This window comes from Vanellus vanellus (assembly GCF_965231255.1).
Source record: "Vanellus vanellus genome assembly, chromosome: 4".
NCBI classification, from domain to species: domain Eukaryota; kingdom Metazoa; phylum Chordata; class Aves; order Charadriiformes; family Charadriidae; genus Vanellus; species Vanellus vanellus.
In genome coordinates this window covers 10011588-10032255 of record NC_138909.1, presented here as the reverse complement: position 1 = coordinate 10032255, position 20668 = coordinate 10011588, and the positions used below count along the sequence as shown (strand labels likewise).

At 40.6% G+C, this 20668-nt stretch overlaps 1 long non-coding RNA gene across 1 annotated transcript in view; it reads right to left on the bottom strand.

Moving 5' to 3' along the window:
- The window catches only part of LOC309671616, a 44574-nt gene extending 24319 nt beyond the window's left edge, over positions 1-20255 (bottom strand). Inside the window, exon 1 of the long non-coding RNA XR_014269167.1 lies at positions 20197-20255. This is a non-coding gene — a long non-coding RNA (uncharacterized lncRNA). The remainder of the gene's footprint in view (positions 1-20196) is intronic.
- Between the last annotated feature and the right edge of the window lie 413 nt (positions 20256-20668).

The window sequence follows — 20668 nt, the reverse complement described above, 5'->3', positions numbered from 1 at the left end:
GTTGGAGTAAAATTAGTGGTAACAATTGATTTATCAATCGCTGCTGTGCAGTATGTAATGCTAACAAGTTGGTCTGTCAAGTCTCTTAGCAACATTAAATCAGTCAGTCAGATGGTACGAGCGATAAGACGAGGCATATGATAATGGAATTTTCCAGATTGGTTACACTTGCTGGGTTTTATCTCTCTTTGTAGCACAACCCCTTCCTTCCCGCACGGTTAAAAGAACACGTCCCCTCGCTACCTCGCAGTCTGGAAAAGGCTCCAGAACTGCTTTCCTGCTTGCCAAGTGGGAAGTGAAGATGTGGTGGAATACTGTAGATCAATTAAACAAATGAGAATGGCAGCCTTTGGTGGCCGGACGCCTCTGTTGTAGATTTAATAGTGTCTGTGCTGGCAAATTCGCCAGGTGCTTTGCATGAAACAATCAGCATGCACAAGTTGTAAGACCATATTCTCATGCTTAATTACAGCAACTGTAGCATCAGCACAGGTTAAACACAGTGGCTTTCAATTTCCAGTATTAATCAGAAGAAAACAATGAAATTCAGTCCAGTAGGCATTCAATTCCCCGTCCTCGTATTGTGGTTTCATCATTCTCTTCTCTGAAAAGGTTTTATTCAGCTCCTGCCTTTTATATCAAGCCCCGTGAATCATCTGAAATAAAATACAAGCCTGATAATTTGTTATAAAGCTGAGACTGCATGTACATCGTCGGTCCTGTTGCAAAATTATTTTGTAAAAATGGCTGCTGATGTCGCTTAGTTTTGTATTTGTTATTTTTTCCTTCTCTTTATGCTTTTGTATATCTGTCCCCAGAAGATCATAAAATTATTTTAATTAGGGATGTCAACTTCTGCCTAAGAAGCTGAGGGGGTAATTACATCATTTATATGCAAAATGGGTAATTTTCTCCCTGCTCTTCACCATTCTCTTCTTTCCATTTATTCCCCCGTATCTCCACTCTTCAGAGTTGAGCTATTTAATTTTATTTGGGTCCATCTGGAATATCTCCGCCGCTCTTCCATTCAGTCTCAGCCACAAAAGTAGGAGTTACCTTTACTCTAAATCTTCACAGCTCTTTTTCTCCGTGTACTCCTGACTCTATTTAATATCCTTGGGGAGTTTAAGGTCCGCCGCAGACACACAGAAGTAGCTTCTGACCTCTTGTACATCAGTAACATTTTACTAAGTATTATTAAAGAAAGGAAAATTACAGAGAAACCAGATCTGAATATGAAAGTTTTTAAAAGAAAAGGAATAATGTGTGGAAAGGGAATGTCATTTAGAAAGAACAAATCTAACAAATTTAAAAAGGTCCCTAACAAAGAAGACAAACAAAAGCCACAAACGGGTGAGGACTGTGCAGCGATTAAATCACCGTTGACTGGAAAAGCAAAGAGTGGAGGGACTCAAGCTGGAACCAAGTGCTCATCACAAAGGGGCAGTGCGATGGAAACCATTTATGCTGGCGGTTTTCTGGCACTAGGTCCTTCTGAGGCTCTTCATTTCCTTTTATTTTTTTGAGTTGATTCATGCAGAGGAGGTAAACTCTGAAACGTCTCACTCAAACTAGAGGGAGACAATCAAGTAGATTAAAACGGCACATATGAAAATATGCCCTTAAAATGGAAGACATGCAGAAACGTGAAATAGCTTCATTTTTCAGATTTAAGAACAAGTCGTCGAGTCTCGGTGGACTCTGTTCCTAGTAAGAACCCAAAGACTCATTGGCGTGTAGGACAAAACGCCTAGGCTACTGAAAGATTCGCTACTAATATCTGAGTGAAAACTGACTTTACCATAGTATCAGCCAATCCAAACTGACCTTTTTTTCATACTCCCAAGCTTACAGAAGATCTTAATATGGCACAAAAAGAGGCCCGAGTCATTAAGAAATGCAGACAACTTCTGCTATGTAAGGAGAAAAAGAAGGAAAAAGAAAAGAACGAAACCAAAACCCAAACCCAAGAGCTTCACTGAACTATTTCTTTGCAGAGTTTGCAAAAGCCAGCATAATACAATACGGAAAAAAAGGGTGATCGTTTATTCAGAGGATTTTTTTTTTTATAGGAGCAAGGGATGCAGCTATAACAGGAGACGATTTAGCTATTAGCCTGGAAGCAAATGTACATTTAAATCTTCAAGTTAGTTGGACCTTAGGGCGTAAACCAAAGTAGCGGCAGAAACAATGGAAAGCCAAAAAAGTAGACAGTAAATGGTGAAATTCAGGACTCAATATATACGTGTATGTAGCAACTGTGTCGATTCCTCAGCTACAGAAGAATTTCCTGTCTTCTCTTTCCATGGGAAGGAGAGCTCAGGAAACCAGCACCCAAGAACATACAAAGAAGAAAACTACAGCACTATTTAGTTGCACCTAAAGTGCTAATTCCTTTTAAGGGAAGATGAAATTAAAATTTTAGCTAAACAAATAACACGGGATACTGAGGAGAAAAGTACTCATGGGTGGAAAATATAGCCCATATGTTTGGTTTAAGAATTCTACCCTTAACGATCAAGCAGAGGGTCAGAAGAGAGATAGGAACATCTTTTCATGCATAAGGAATTTCTTAACAGAGTTTCTCAACTATCCCACTGTATGTGACTCCTGGAGAATGGTCTAGATGCTAGTGCAGATGCTGGACAAGCTCCCACCTCTGGAAGACACGAGGAGAGAGGAACAACCAGCACTAGTCTTTTCAGAGAGGGGGAAAAAAAAAAATATAATTGTATCTTCTCACTTATGTGCTGATCTTGGGCATCTGGGAGAGACAGAAGACAGCAGTTACTTTTGTTGAATGCTTCTTTTGTACCAGAGGGGCCCTAATTACATTACGGTACATTCAAAAACGCCTGAAGTAATTTTTCCTCAGACTACAACTTGGGTTATTCCTGATATCCAGGTTTTCCGCTTCAGCCATTTTATTCAGCATATCACAGAGTTGTTCAAGTGCTGGATTTAGACCCAGATATAAACTGTACTTGTGAGTGAATTTTACTTTGACCTTTCCTATGGAAAAATTTATATCATACAGTTTTTCGAGTCTCTTGAAGAAATCATTATCATAAGCAAGAGGTGAAGGAGATGTAATCAGTTCTCTATTGAGCAGACAGTACAATTACTCAGAGAGTTTGGGAAAAAAAAAAAAAGAAAGAATGCAAGATCTAGATGTAAGGTATTTTGAGAAACAATACGAAAGCTTGAATAGAAGTTTTAACAAGTCCAGGAAAGAGCCAGACTGCAGGTCTAAACCTCTTTTAAAAAAGGAAATTGTCTTAAATTTTCATTTTCTTAAAAAGCAAAACCATGCAGATAAGAAGTTAATATAGTCAAGTACAGTAGTGATCTGAAATCATCATAATACGCCTACCTCAAGCAAGGAAAGCATGTAAAACTCTTTCAAATGGTGAAATACATAAAGAAATAAGAATCTAATGCAGCAACTCAACCCAAAAATCTTAAAGGGGTCTTGTGCTGAGATATCCCAGCAATTAAAGATTCTCACTATTCATTATCCGTGAAACCATTACGCAGAGGCCCCGCACCCTCATTTACTCGATTCACCCCTCCAGTAGTGGGGCAGAGGTCCAAAAAGTCTCGGCCTTCTTGCAAGCGAATAAAAGCTATTATCTTCGTTAGCCCACTGATCACAAAGAGGAAATGCCTTGTTGTTAATTGGCGCTGTACCATTACCTCAGGCAAACAGCGCAGACCGCCCTTGAGACACCCCACTGGGAAGCTCCCGGGGCTGGTGGGTCATCACACCTGATGGGGCCACTGCCATGAGCCCAAAGGGTCTCGGAACACTTCCACTGCCTATGCTGTGACTGTCTTGAGGGTAAATCCAGGCGCTTTATGGCGCCTGGACTAAGGAACCAGGGTGTTTGGCCGATTTGCTGCAGTTTTAAACGAAACGCACTATTACTACCGGCAAACCTCTTGGGGGTTTTCCGATACCACTCTCTCCGAGCTGATCGGGGCATGCCGGTACTTCGGGGACTGTCCTGGCAGGAAAGCATCAATCTACCCAATTTTCCTTACCAGCAGGAGAAACTTACCAGGCAGGCACTTCTAAAAATGTCTGGTGTGGCTGCACAAAACGTATAGTTCCTCTCTTGTCCCGTGTCTTTGCTTTGAGGTAGGACTGGTGATGGCTATCACCGGGGACTCTGTCTTCGGAAACCATCCTCCACAGCTGAGCCTGTTACGTTACGCCCATTACCATGGTGTCTGGGGCTGCGGGGACCAGCTGGAGTATTAGCTGCACAGTTATTTGTGCAAGTCCGACCCCGCAAACACGATCAGTCATTATGCAAATGAAGGCTGTAATTCAGCAGAGCACTTGAGTACGTACGGAGGTGCAGAAAATTCTGGCACGTTTTTGCAGGCACTATTCTGAAAATCTGGTCCATTACACGAAATGGGAAGCTTACGGTTTGTTTGTGCCCGTTCAAACCTTTGCGGTGCAACCTCATCAATACACATACTATGCACGCCACAGGAAAATCCAAAAATATGTGGCAAAGAATCAAATAAATGGGAAAGATCGGTCTACTCTTTTACTTTATTTCTAACCACTTCCGTGTCCAAAATATTTTGTTCGGTCTCAAAGCCATAAAAATGTGTCATTAAGAAAAAAATTCACAAAAGCATTGAAAAACTGAAGCAATACCGGTATCCTTTCAAGCTGAAATTATCACTTTTTTTTTTAGCTTTCTACCCCGAACTGCCGCTCAGTCAAACACAACTGTCTCTTTCCGAAAGAAAAGTTTGTAAGGTTTAATAAAGGATGATAACCCTAATTAACTTACATTTTCCTGTGCTGTACTCAGAGAAACTAAAATAGAACAAATCCAAGAATGTGACTTCTTTGCCAGGTTCACGTCATTTCTCTCTAACTTGTTTCCCAGACTTTAGAATCAGAGATAATACGTCTAATATTTCCGTCACCCCTGCCCTGAGTAATAAAACATTGTTCTGCTACTCAGCTCGGATTCTAATTATCCAGGCTCCAAGGTTAATTTCAATGTGGAGCTGTAAATAGATTAATACACTGTGTTCAAATAAAGAAAACATTTACAGAAAAATCACCATATGGACCCTATTTAGACAGATGATCTAATTATCATAATGCCCAATGAACTGATGCAGGAAAGGTTTTAGAGCAGGATGCTTCTTTCTGGACTTTGCCCTCCCATCTTGTACTACAGCAGAGGTGAAGTTGTTCTCTGAAACCCTGTGACCGATACGTTCTCGCTGTACATGACAAAATTTGTCATTCGTAATATGTAAGAGGTGTCCTTCAGCTACAAATGAGCTTCAAGTCCCGAGGAAAGTTGCATGAAGTAACGAGAAAATAATAAGATTGCTAATGAAGACTGAAGAGGTGATTCTGTGAAAGAAGCCGTTTTAAGAAGGAAGGAAGGAGAACGATGATAATATTACAAGTGACAGCCAGATGCACGTCAATATGCCTGGTTTTGAACTAATCACTTTAAAATCTGGGCCTAAATTGTGTTTGCACTTTCTTGCCCCTCTTTGTATTCTCGTGGAATTTACTTATGGCTCAGCCTTCTTACATGGACAACACGAAATGTACGTTAGCTAGCCAGTTATTTTGAGTGTGAGGTTAAATTATACAGATCTCTGGGAAACACCATCGTTCGCAATTTTTACAATTCAAAAGCTCCATTTACCACCACAGCGCGTTAAGTCATAAGAAAACCTCCTACATCAGCCAATCACATAACCTTAACGCACAGAAAATGAACACGTACACATCCGCAGTGCCGTTATCCTTGCAATACCTGTTCACTATACCCCACAACAACTGTGCACAAGCAGCTTAACCATCACTAAAATGTAGCGACGTACCGTGGCTAAGGGAGAGCTAAGATACAATTTGAATAATAATAAGGGGTTTTTACTCCCCATTATAAAGGGACACAGAGACTACTTACTCAACCACGTATGTATACCGATCAGCAGCGCAGAGCCCAGAGCTTTCTGGAGGGTTGTTCTCAACAGCAAGGAGGGGTTGAGACTTTAGATATCCTACCAAAGTTACTGAGCTTGGGGTTGAGTTTATATCATCTAATAACTCTTATGCATTGCTGGACTATGAAAACATTTCAGCTGGAATATATGAACCATAAGTGCAGTAACATGAGGCGAAGAGGTGAAATTATCAGTTCAATTCAGCATCTAAGTTACCTCCATTTGCTAATGACCAAAGTCTGTGGCTGATTCCAAGTTCAAGTTCTCAGCTAACCTGGTTCTTCTCTTTTTGCTCTAAATTCTCTGTTTTTATTGTGGATCACAACCTTAAGCTAATTACATCCCTCTCCCTAAATATGCTCTTGTACAGAATATATCAGACTGAAAATGTGGAAGATTTTAAGAGCTATAAAATAGCTTTCAATAACAACCAACACATATTCTTGTAATCGCTGTAAATGCTCATTTTTAACAGTCCATATCGCCCCAAAAACTATATAAGGTACCCACCTTAGGAGTAATCAACAAAGAGAGATTCAGGCAGGAGCGGAACCTCCTTGACTTCAGGAGCACTTCTGAGTACGAATGGAGATCTGTGGGTGGAAAGATCTGTCCCCAGGAGAACAGGCTTTTAAGTTAGATAAAGATTCTGCAGAGGTAGTTATATGAATCATCATGAACAATATGCTCACCTCTCACTCTGAATTGCCAAGATAAAGATGTAAAACAAATACCCCTTTTGTCGATCGTAATTCTTTTCAGTATCAGCAGCAATCTTAGGAGGCAACCTGGGACAACACAGGGCAAAAACTATACATTTTAGTGATGACTTCAATTATTTAAAAAGCAGAAAGCACTGCATTTAATGATTTTATAATAAGTTATAATGCGTTACAGTATTTTATAGTATTGAATCACATCGAATGTGAGAGTAGAGCTACCTTCAGCACGCAGCTTGGATCTTTGGGCTTAGTTCAAGGCTCTCAGTGATGCGAACGCTGCCCACGTCACTGATTTCCATGAGAGCTGGACCAGAATCTATAGCTCTGATTCATTACAGCACCTTAGCTCATAAGTAGGACAGCACAGTTCAATGGCTTTAGCCATTTGCTTAATGTTAAGCACACGCTCAAGTGTTTTGTTGGATTAATGCCTGTGGGCAGAGTGGCTCCACGTGAGCTGTATCCACCAAAAGGAAAAAAGAAAGCAAGTAAAATTAATGGTGGGAAAGGCACAGCTGTCTGCTTTGTACACAGACTCTATCCGCATGCCCATGAAAGATATTAACACATATGACACAGAGTAGTCCAATTTCCATCACAGAACAAAAGTGACGAGCATAATACAATAAAGTCTTTTCTACAGGAGAAGGGATTTCCCTCCACTGAGGAATTTTACCCTATACCGCCTTTGCCATGGGTGGTCTTAGCAAATAGCACGGGTGGGCGCGCAGAAGAAAAAAACCTGCTTTCTCTGTGTTAACATACACTTCAATTTCTTTTCAAGAATTTCTTTTGCTAAAATATACAATTATAGAAGAAAAATACATCTCTACAATTTTGTAACAATCCTGTTTCAAATGCCCAGCTTTTTATTTTTTTTTTTTTTTTTTTTTAAAAGATGTCACTCAATGCTGCAGTACAAGCAGCTATTATCGGTAGATGAAAATATTTACAAGAAACATTCTTAAACATGGTCAGTCTTTTATATGCTTTAGCTTTAATTTACATCCATAACTAGTGGTTTTTGTAAGGAAACAGCTTATTGGTTGGGCTAGTCACTTTTTTGTAAAGTAACACACACAGGTGCTTTGAGATGTTCGGATTTTATATAATAACTAAAAAGGGAATAAAACATGGGCCAGACATACACAAAATTTCTTTCATCTTTTGTTTCCATATTTGCCAGCTTGCTGTGCCCTTTGCAGAGATCATTGTACCAAAATGCTATTTCACGTGTTAAGATGATTCACAGTAGGGAAGCACTTTCTTATATTATTTTCATCAAAAAGAGCTTATATTTCTTTTGCTCATCTGAATATTACCATTGGGCTGCTAATTTACACTTCGATAAAAGGGTCAGGTGTATTCAATTTTTTGATGACTTGATATTAGCTTGAAAGAGAATTTTTAATAACTCTTGTAATTTGCCACTGTAGTTTCACTATCCAGTGCCTTTGAATTATATACGTTTTATAAAACAAAACTCTGGAAGAATTAATATTTCAAGGCGTTAAGTCTTTCAGATTTAAGAATAGCCTTTATTACTGTCATCAGAACGGAGGGTCTCATATCCTGGTGATAGCACCAAGGTATACTTGGCATTCGATACTTATTTCAAATGGAAATGAAGGCAATAATGTTTCTTACATTAACATTCAAAAGTATACAGACCCGGCTTCCGATAAGGTATCCTTCAGCACTGTTCCTCCCCCCAGAATAAACTGGAATTCTTAATGGGGTTTCTAGCAGTAAGAAGTAAGACAACAGTGGTTTTCCAGGAGACTGTAAAATCTTACTGCCGAGTACTGCAAGTGACGTAAGAATCAGTTTGTGGAATTTGGACGCTGCCTGAGGAAGAAACCTATTTGATCAGAGGCTCTTATAAAGTAAGGATCAAACTATCTCAGTTGATGAACGGACTGGCGATGACGGTTGGTCATCCGTAGTCCAGCTCAAGCAAACTAGGGAGCTTGGTAAATATTTGCTCTGTGTTAAGGGAATTGTAGGACACAGAAGTGCCGTATGTGCTGACAGTAAGGATAATGAGAATAAAGTATCATTTTTTCTATCACACTGACATCAGGTCAGAGCTTCCACCCTTGTAAATTGTCCTGGTTACACTGGCCATAACGAAGGTATGGACAATGTGCAACTACTGCAGATGATATGGCCCATAAATTAGTTAATCCTGAAGAATGTTTATAATCCAAATGGGGGCAATATCGTAATTGGGAATTGACAGGCCTTCTGTTTGCTTCACTCAGGTAATTAATCATAGAAGAGCTGTAAGACAATAGTCTTATCTTCTGCCCTTTTCAATGTTCTTTCGCATGTGAAGAGCTTAATGATATAGTTAAATATAACTTCTATTGCATCTAATGCTCGTTTATATCGCTAAGTGACACGGAAGATTCTTTGTTTAGGGTTCACTGAAGTGTTACAAGGTTTGGGCGGGTTCTGCCATGAGTTTTCTTCTTCCTTTTTCAAAAAAAAGACTGAAGGAGAATGAAGGTGATGAAAAAAAAAAAAGCGATCCTTAATCAAAAACACAGGATTAGTTCCCAAGCAGATGTCTTACTAGTTGAGACATAATTATAGGAAAATGAACCAGAGAAGTGAAAGGGGCTCCTGAGGTACACAAAAGGTATTTCTGTCACTGGAAATGACGCGGACCTGCTGCTTAAAATAAAGGCAGGAGGAGCTTGGCATAATTTGGAAGTGTAAAGATGGTGGCAGCTCGTGCCCTGCCAGTTCCCTACTCACATGGACCATGTCCAAACTGCAGAGCCATGGGCCATTTCTACGTTTGGACAAGGGTCTTTTCTTCTCCCACATCTGGGTACTGTGAGGATGAACCCCACGCAGAGAAGAGAGAGGGGGACAGAAGCGCAAAACGCCGTTGATGTTCCCTGACGTGGATGGCCCAGCGCAGGCGGCACATGGGAACGAGGTGTGCTCTTTGCGCAGCCTCTTTCCAGTCCCGTGGCACCACAAATCTCCATCACTCTGAGGAGGGAGCTCCACATCTCTGTTCTGATTTGACAATATTTCTGGCCAGTGCTCAGAGCGAGGAGGATTTCTTCCCCTCCTCTCCCCCTCCCATTTCTAAACGCTTTTAGATCTGGATCAGGCGAAATGCTTTTTCCTTTGGTAAATGATTCACTATAAATATAAAAGACAAAGGCTGCCCAAGCCTCCAGGCTAGAATTCCTGCTAGTTTTAAAACTGTTTTAGCTCACTTTTTAAAAAAAAAAAAAAAAAAGTGGGAGGTGGGCCTGCGTATACCTGCCTAACACCACCATTATACTTCTGTTTCTAGTTCTCCCTCGGTTCATTTAAGTGATTCCTTCAGCTCTATCCCAGCAGCTCATTTCTCACAATCTCTGCTTCCCTCCCCTGATCTACCTGTCAATACCTTCAGGTCTTTCTTGCTGTAGCCTTGACCAACTCCCTGCCTTATTCTTCCTTCAACCACCCCCTCACCCCGATACACAGATTAACCCTTTGACCCTAATCCTGGTGTCTGCCCCATGGATAAATGGTGGCTCATCTTGACCATAGGATACGAGTCATTCCTTTAATCTTGCCTTCAGATCTGTGCTTCTCTCGTGCTGCTGACTGAATCCCTTTGCAGTCCTCTGTTAAGACATTATACGCAATTAAAAAGGGGACAGCATTACCTGAATTCTCTAGACAGTGACTGCAGGTGCCTTGGTTTCTTTTATTCGACTAAACTGTTCGGTGCTGGAATGGGACAAATCAGCCCAGAAAAAGCGTACTTGACTGGCTCGCCACAGTCGATAACATTACAGCTCAAGAAGAAATCGTACTGGTGAGGATGACGGCGTTCAGAAAGAGAAATGCCTTCTGGAAGGCGTGCTAGATGGTAGCTGGAGTTTATACTGTCGTATTAAGGGAGACGCGCAGGCAAAGTTCATCTCATTTCTAAACTCGCACAAAGTGCATTAAGCCATATTTGCACTCCATGCGCTCCGTGTAGCAAACTCGTCCCTCTGTGCACCTCCCGAGCGAGGCACAGGGAGTAGAAAGCTGTGAGGAGACACCCAGAGCTGCTTCTGGGACAGCGTAAAGGCGGAACAAAATGAAGACACCCGCCTCACGCCCCCAGAGCCATTAATATCTTGTCCTCGATTCCTGGCAATAGCAGTTCACCAGGATTAGCACTTGTAAGACCGGAAAGCCTTATGAACGTGTCCCCACCCTATAATCTATCAAGACAGCATCACAAGAGCTTTTGTCTGGCAATGACAAGCCCAAAGCAGAAACCACGGGAAGAAAAGACCCCTCGAAAGCATGGAGCTTATTATACACAGTACATTATCTATTTAAGTAAGAGGTTTAGTGACTGTTTTGGAATAAGTCAGGGATGCCTGTGCTTGCTGGCACGCATTAACAAATTTAGTTACATTTGTCTAGTGGGATAAATGGCAGAAGAAAGACTTACAGGAATTTATACCCAGCGGTATAAATGACCCCGAGATGGTCTTGTTAGAACCGAAGACAACTGGAGCCAGAAAGACATTAGTCTGTCTGATGGAGATAGTCAATTAAAAAGCGTGATATTTAAAACGCTCTGTCTGACAAGTACACTTGATCAAATGATTGTGTAAAAACCTCATCTCGGATTGCCGAAAGCATTCAAAACAAATATTGCTGGATAAGGGTTAATATTAAACTGCATCTCACCTGACATATAGTACACCCTTTTTTGCTATTAATCTTATTCGACACTTCACAACTTTTCCAGCCCATTACTCCCTAACTTTTCCAGACTCCACCTTTCCAAAAGGCAGCGCCGCTGTAATCAAAGATCTGTTTCAAATCTCTAGCGGTCCCATTCGTTTCCTCTATTGCATATTATGCCCGTTTCTTTACAGGGTGAGTTTGGCAGGGAATAATCTTGTTATCCTGTAGACAACCCTATTTCCTGGGTACGCTCTCTTCGATACAATCCTACCAATAACCCTGTTAAGGATCACCTCACACTCACCTTTGGTCCATTTTGTTAAGTGAATCATATAAAGTCTACAGCTCCCCTCTGGAGAGCGATAATGGCTTTACCAGTCAGCAGCTGAAATATTTCACTAAACTACTCTCAAACCTTTGAACCCCATCGTACAATAAGCCATTGTTATAAATACTAATTAAGTAATATATTTTGAGGGAAGGAGTTGGAAATAGGTACGAGTAAAACAGGAATTACCACAAAAGCGAAAGATGAATGGTCAATTTACCTGCAGCAGGAGGCGATGCTCAATGTTCCATTAAGAGACATTAAACTTCTTGGCTAATTATAAGAAGCAGGTGAAGGAGGAAATTTCTTAGTGAGCGCAATGGGACATTGATTAAGCCAAAATCCTAAGATCTCCATCCTCAGTGCAGGTGAAGTATTTAATTTTAAGGAAAAAGAGTGACTGTGTTGTATTCAGCTGGACTCCACAAAAGCTTCAATAGATTAGAGCGAAAGTATTCACCCTGTTAAAACTTCAAATTGGAATATCATTCATTTCAGCCTTGTATATCTCCTTAATACATACTAAAAAAATACCAGAAAGCACTTTTCTGTTACAAACTATGACATCAACCTCCTCTACACATGCTGAGACATCATGTTGCTTTGTTTAATCTTAAAACCTCATTTTTTTTTTTATTGTTTGTATTTATATACAACCTCTACGCTGTATTTTACTCTGAAGGTATGAAACAGATACTAGAAACACAAAGCCTCTTTACATTTGGCCACTGCACAAACACTGAAAAACATGTCAAGGAGACGGCACTATAGGGGGCTCTGGATATCCCGGTTTTCTCACGTTGTGTTAAACTATGCTATATGAAATCAAGTATTATGACCTTCAGAAACTGAATAACTGAACGAAAGCAAGAGCAGGCATTATATCCCTATGTATAAAAGAACATTTAGGGAGTCTTCAAATTTATCAATCATTATGTGCAAATTGCGGGACAATATTTTGTCTCCTAAATTTGAAATACTCATTTCAAATTCAAGACCTTAAACTATTCTGTTGTGAATCGTAGGAGAGGTGAAGGATGAAAGTTTCATCCGCTTTGAAGTGACTTTCTTTTTCACATCTTAAATTGCAGATGAAAAAACAAACACTACAGATATGTACCTGGCCTAAAGTACGAGTGGAAAGCTTTTACAACTGAAAAGCAAATGAGTACAAATTCATCTCGTTAGATAAAATGTCAAAGGGGTGAATTCTATCTCGTAGGAGCAAGAGTGCGCTCATGAAAAAGGAGTTCATACTTTCAACAGGTTTTCACCAAATGGATTCCCAAATGCTGTCTTAGTATCAATAAATGCATGACAGCAGCAAGAGCGATGTCCATTTTAGGATAAGTTGTACATTAAATTATGATTATTTTTTGTCTTCTGGATGTCTCTAAAATTATAGGTATGAGTAAGTTTTTCACTCAAATGTTCGAGTATGAAAAGGCACGCAGGCATCATCCTCCTCTCTTAAATAGGTGGAGACAGAGCATTACGCCCTACAACAAGATAGGTTGTGAGGAAATTAGTATGAGAAACCAACCCGCTGAAAAGCAGGAGAAAGCGAGCGGGTACTTGATCCCTTCTTATGCCTCGGAAAGAAACCTGTTGGAAAATGAGAAACGTTCGCCTTTCCAGCAGAACGCAAACTCTAGCTGCTTAAAAACAGGCAGAGGTGAAGGGCTTAGTCCCCGTATTAGGTACAGGAAACGGGCTGCACCCTTTAACTGCAATAATGCAATGCAACCAGTGCAAAAATTAAAAAGACAGGAGAGCACCGCGTAGCCTGTGCCTTTATTTTGACTGCCGGTTTCTGTGGAGACCGAAATTAGAGGACCTCTTTCAAATTAAACAACTCTTCTCTACTGGGACTCGGTAAACTGTTCTGGTAAGCCACCACTTTTGTGTCTTTCTGTTTTACCAATTCTGGTTGTTCGCTGCCATAAATGCTACAAGAACTTGTTTTAACGTGAGGGTTTTTTTCCAGCTTGAACACATTTGGATAATCCTGCCAGGAATCTCATGAAGACCCAGATTAGACAGACCCAAGCCCCGAAACTTCCTTTTCTCTAACTGAGTGAACATGCTGACCGTGAACAACTCACATTCAGGCAATCTATCAACTTGGCAGAAGTACTAATAATTTTTGAGGGAGATTTCCAAAACAGAATGACTTTGATGATTCTGTCTCTGTCCTTCGTACGTGAAAAGAGCACATATTTCCCTGAGAGGTGTATATCAATTTCACCTTTCTCCCCCGGTAATCATACCGAATTACAATTTACATTATCCACAAAAACGTAAATAGTGGAAGGCTTGCAAAAGCAAGGATCTGCAGTTTGGCATTTTATTCCAGCTTAACTTGAAAAACTCCTGGACTATGACTTAGCAACGCTCACTTTTAAATGATCAATATCTGGGACTTGCTACATTAGAAAATATAGAGCAGAGGCAGCTGTTAAAAGACGTATAGAGTGAAACAAGTTGTGTGACTTACAGAAATGAGGAAAGGTGGACGATTAAATGACTTAATTTGGATGCGAGACTGATACAGAAAACCAGCACTAACAGTTAAAGAAGCCAGTGCTAGTTGTGTCGTTGAGCACAATTATTGGTGTCAGTTGAGAGATGAAAATAAAGGACACCATAAATGAAGAAATGCATTAAATGTGAATACTAAGCCTCTGTAAATTTACTAAATTTCTAAATTTACTAAATTTCCTCAAACACTGAAATTTTTGCTTTTCAAAAAAAAAAACCCAAACAAGCCCGATAACAATAGCACTACCCCCTTTAAGGAGAGGAAAGCACTGTCACCACAATGATTGCTCGTCAGAGATATTATTTGTTATAGTAGCTTTGTCTAAAATGGCTTCTTACTAAGGACTGACTGAGCCATAAAGATAGCCGAACCGTGCTGGTTCCTCTCTTTCGCTACTAAATTGTTCATTGTGGACCTCATATTCATTCCAGGAAACATACTTTTTATAGAACCCTTCCCTATTGAGGATGTTATCCTCATTACAGAAAACTGGTAGCCATGTGGTTCAGTATTTTAATCTTTTGCAAATTCAAAGTATTTGCTACCACAAATGTTGCAATTACTTTATTTATTTTCTGATTTTTTCAGCTTGAACACATTTGAATAATCCTGTCAAGAATCTGATTTAAGTAGCCTATCAAATCTCATTAAAATCCGTGTTGTGCCCAGTTTATATGCCAATAATATGTCTATGGATTATATTTGCAATGGTTCACTAAGAAAGCGTCTGATTACTTATGTCATATGTGCTGCCGTTAATCTGCTTCTATTTCTTTTTCATCTACTGCTGTTTTAATTAGTGGATAGAAGACAAATTTTAAAACACGCCAACTTGGACACAAAACACATTCCAAAAGATATCCAGGTTTTCATGAACTCGTCACAGAAACGCCAGGTAAGGTGACAGGTATTTTAAGGGGAACTGGAAGCAACAGTGCTCCGCGTAACACTGGGGTGCTGTGGTTGCTGATGGGAAATCAGAGCTGAACTGAGAGCCAGAGTCCCGACGGTCACCACCGGGTTGTAAACGGATGCTGCTAAAGACTGAAATCCTCAAAGTATAAAACACAGGTCTAGCGTGGACGCCAGAGCATCGCTTCGTGCCAGGATACCTTTCCGCTAGCTTGCCGGAGCCTTGCTGCCTGAGGACGGAGTTAAGACTTTATGGCAACTGCAGAAAGGTGGCAGCAGCAGTGACGGTTAGTCGTATATATACATGATACTTCAAGAACATACGTATAAGCAACGAGGGGTAAAGATAACCAAAGTAATAATTGTAAGCACTAGGATACCTGTCTGGTCAATCTCTGACCCCCAAGAAGAGAAAAATATCTTTACCTGGGAGCATGCGTGACGAAGCAGGATGTCAAGAGCCACCCGTGGTTGACAAAAGAGTTATGACACATCAATAAATAAAGGAGAAAAGATCAAGGTTGTAATACTGTGTGTTTCTCCAGTTACTTTCCAAATATCAAGCACGCTGACTTCTTTGGTGGGTTTTGCTGCTTTTTAAGCAATTTGGCAAAAGACAAAACTATCACCAAGGAAAGGGCAACTTCATTAATAGAAGTAAAATAGCATTAAGCTTATAGATATGTAAGAAATTTTAAATTAATTGCATATAAGATGTTGAACGATGGCATTTCTGTTTTGTACCTAACAGATAAAAGGTTTGTTTATGTGAAAATCCAACATTGAAGCTTCCTTCTGAATGAAGAAGAGCGGTATTACTTTTTTTTTTTAAATCTGTGGGACTCCAGGAACAGTAAGTTATCATTACACAAGCAATTCAATTAAAGCAATCTTTTGAGATTTAATAACTATTTTCTGTAATGATCATAACTGTGAGAGAGGAAGATACAAAGTGTTCAGTTTTATTGTAATATTTTACACTCTGTTTCACTCTGCTGCCCCACTAATTTATAAGCTATATGTTCAAGATTGAAAAAAGAAGCAAACTCAATTATAAACTATGCAGCACAAGGGATATTCTGTTTTATATTTATTCTGGTCCAATTCCAAATATAGAAAGTGGGGTTTATATTCTTAAACGTAGCGCACTAATCATTTAGGACCATAAAATGCTATTCTGTGTGAGGACATAGGATAGATTTAGTCCTGTATTTCAAGTATAGCTTTGTGTGGAAGCAGTTGCAAGATCAGCAACCCAAGAAGGCAGCCTGAAAAGAGCCCGTGCACGAAAACCATCCTCTGCAGGTCCCTAATACAGAGGTACAGAGTCTTTATTACAGCCAGAGGTGGACTCTGGGCTGGCAGAGTCCTGTCTCGTTCTCCAGAAGGAAAGACGTATATATTCACCTTATCTGTGATTGTGTAAATTTAGTGGCCGGTTCGTATGTCATCTAGTCCAGAGCCAACCATCTTGTGCGTGTTCGGGAGGTATTTTTCCTCACAACTAGATATTCAGCACGAGAATCACTCCACAGTTAGTACAGAAAATTAAATGACAGCCTCGCGACCATTCTCAGCTTCCTGTGAAGCACCGCTACCTGGTATTTTGTCCTTCCCCTCTCTCCTGCTGTCCACTCCTGTCCTCAGCCTCTTCCTGTACCTGTATATCCTTATCCTCAGTACTCTGCTTTTCTACTGTTTCACTCTTCCTCATTCCCTTGTCCAGGACCTTCCTTCCTACCCTCCCTCAGTACTTCCGATACATCTGTCCAGATGTCAGATTGTGCCGATGAGCTGACTGGCCGCTTGTGCTAAACGGCCATCCCAACCAGACCAGTCCAACACATCCATCCTCAACGGACACAGGGGATCTGTCTTAGGCAGTCCTGGAAGCAAATGGAGCTGTATCAGAGGGTAAAAGCATCCTACAGACTATCAGTCACCTTCGAGGGAGTCTCGTCTTGCTTTTGACAAGTACCACAACAGCAGCCAGACAGAGTCCGTGCTGTGCAGAGACCTCAGAAACAGCCTCTCCCAACCCCAGCAGGGTTTCCTAACTGGCGCAGGGAAGATGGGGAGGAAGGCTGAGGAGAAGAATTGAGAATTCATTCAGACGGGGAAAAAGCTCAAAAGATTTTAATTCAGTAAAATATTTCAAAGGCAGTTCCTGCACACTGGTCTGAGCAGCTGCAGAGGGTACAAAGTATGATGCACTCATCAACTCCCTTCTGAGAGCAGCAATATCAGGCAGTTCTGGGAGAGATTATCAATAAAAGCCTTTGAAGTGATCCCTACTGCCAGGAGCTCACTAAAGTGACTCACTTTCACTCCCAAGGTCCAAAAAAGGCTAGATTAGAATTAGATGTAGATACGGGAAATGACAGCGATGAATTTTGAATGTCTGCCACGCAAGAAATAACTATCGCTCAGAGAGGAGACAACGGAAAAGAAATATGAAATAAGGACTGCTCGCTATCTTTTCCACTAGAAAAAACGGGAGGCGTGAAACAAATTAACGTAGGGTAGGTTCAAAACAAACAAAATGAGCTATTTCATCAGGCGGTACGTATTACGCGGCGGAACTCGATTTAATTTTACAAGTCGGCAGAGATTCAAAAAGCAATTAGACAAACCAACAGACTAGTTATCTAGGAAAAGGTGTTTAACACACTGGCATCCCCTCTGACTCCAGAAGCCTGGAAGATGAGAGAACACTCTCAGAGCATCGCTATGTGGTTGCCTTGTCCTTATAGTCTTCCCCAAGCTTCCCAAACAGCTAGCAGTTACTGTAGGAAACCCAACGGCCTAGAAGGCCTTTGATCCCACGTGCTGTTCTCATGCTTTGAAATTCAATGAAATTAACTCATTGTGTTTTACACATTTGAGAGTAATGACCTCCTTATATAGCAAAACAAGTGCCCTGAGTAGTTAACAGCTCTTTTTCGCCTCCCGGTATCACGTTTTCTGCATGGACGTTTTGGAGCACAAAGATACCCTACGCACAAATCGCCCAGGCCGGCAGCTGAGAAAAGCAAGTGTATAACATGAAGTCAGGATTGGCTCGGCGTCTTTATGAGACCGCCCATTTACTTGTCACTTCAGAGCTATGATGGTGCACATTTTGCAAAGACGTGGTATTCGAGACTCCTTGTGCTTACCCCCAACAGAAGATGTATCTGTAAAGATACAAAAAAAATAATCCTACCATCCAGAAGAGGGCAACGATATCAAAGCAGCTCATAGGAGGCCTGGATATAATCTTCTATCACTAGGAAAAAGATATAATCTCCTATCACTAGGAAATAAGTCTAATACAATCCGTACGATTTCTATATCATTCCCTGAACAAAAACCAAACCAATGAGCAGCATGGAAATCTGAGGTTTGCAAATCTTGCTAAAGTTGTCTTTTCCCCTGGAAAATTCTTCAAACAGGTTGGTAAATAGCACGCAACCCTTCTGAAGGACTTCAAAGGCCTTCCTCTCAAAGGGGAGGGGCTGGCAATCTCCCAAAAGTAGGCTTACTACTTTTGTACCGGCTTGCTTCGCTTCTAAGAGAGAAAAATCCAGCCTGCAGACGGTGTTGAAATCAAAAGGGCAGCGAAAGCCCCGTGGAGCGGCCCCAGCTAACTGGGAAACAAAAGGCACTGCATTTTGCCTCCTCAAAGCAAGGGCACAGAAATCTTGCTTTTGTGAGGGAGTGTTGATTTCTTTCGGAAGTTTCCCGAGTCACGGCTGGTTTCGTAAGCGTACGTACAGTCCTCGCCGACTCGTGTGCCACATCACGAAAGCAGACAAAAGAACGAAAACGAACGGGAGAGCGAAGCGAACAAAAGCTCTGGTACTAAATCTCGGATGCGTGCTATTTATCTTCATCGAGTCTGTCAAATCCAGGTGCTGACGCTCCTGCGTAGGTACAGAGCGAAACGCCGCTCCTAAGTCGTGGCAATGGAAGTAAATGCGAGCAGGTGTGGGATTTTGGGTCCCCACAACAATTACTATGTCACCGAGGATACCGGTGCCTCTAAAGGACCAGGTCTTTGATTTTTTTTAGCGTTCTTTAACGATTCATCTAAATAATGCATGTTGCCATTTAATATTTCATTTGCTTTTGTGATCAAGTTACATAACGCATACATCAAATTGCACAGCCTGCTGATTCTCCATTGACTTATGTACATATTTTTCTAGTCAAATTGTTATGCATATGCTAGATCTATTTGCATATGTTAATAATCAGGATGCATAATTTACTGCTTTGTTTTGCATACTTGAGTAGCAAAGATCCGTGCTTTGTTGATCCATTTCTCCTTTTAGAGTTTCAACTGACTGCACCTTCCAGGATGAGTTACTGTACACGCATTAACTGTTAACATCTTACAAAGCTTTATTTAACAGAATGTGTATTTCGGGAGTTGGCTGTCTCTTATGAGCTTGCTGAGCTGCATACCTCACCAGCTGAACATACTGCACCAGGGGAGATTTCCAGTCATCACAAAGTTTCCCCTACTGTACAGCACAAATGCAAACTCGAGACTAAATTATATGTGGTTCTGGTGAAGACACAGATTTTGTAAAACAAGACTGAGCTGAAAATTTAAATGCCATCTCATGAATTCATAGGATCACAAAATAGTTCTCGTTCATGCGGTTTCATTTTGCTTATTAGAAATGGATTCCACCATCCATAAACCTATAAAAATCAATATACATTTTACTTTCAAGTGTTTTTTTTTTTTCTTTTTTAATATATGGATGAGCATTTGTCTTTTAAGTTCCAGTGGCGAATATACTTTTCTATCAGAGAACATATGATGCAGAGTAAGATGGTAAGAGCAGCCAGCAAAACTTCACTTTCTTGTGGCGCACATCTGGAAATCTGCTCTCTCTCACAGACACCTTTCGCTTTTACGTAACCAGTACCTTTTCCCAGAACACGAAAAACAAAAAATCTAAAGCCTGAATGTCTTAACACCCAATACTCACCAGAAAGACCAATGCTTCTGGGTGCGATCCAGCCTCTTCCCAGGACAACTTATGTCTTCCGATTTTTAAGTATGAAGAGTCACTGCGATAGAAAAACAGAGTTGAAAAATACACGGCTTAGGTAAACTAGCTTCCTATAGAATTTCAAATACCAGTATACATTTTAGTTACTAATATTTAGATCAATAAATTCCTGTGCGTTTTCAAAACTTATAAAGCACACCACCTTCTTCCCTAAGAAACAAATTGTCGTGCCTCGACAGCCAAGACAAAATATGCTCACAACTTCATGACAAGCAAATATTTAAAGCTATTATTTTTCAAAAATTGTCCCACCTGTTTCAAATTCAAAATCAGGTGTAATGGAGAGACAAAGCCGGGGTCCAAAAAACATTTTTTCAGTATGACTTCTTTAAAGTAGATTTCAAATGAGCCACTCAACAGGTTGCAGTCACAGAAGCGGTGCTTTCAA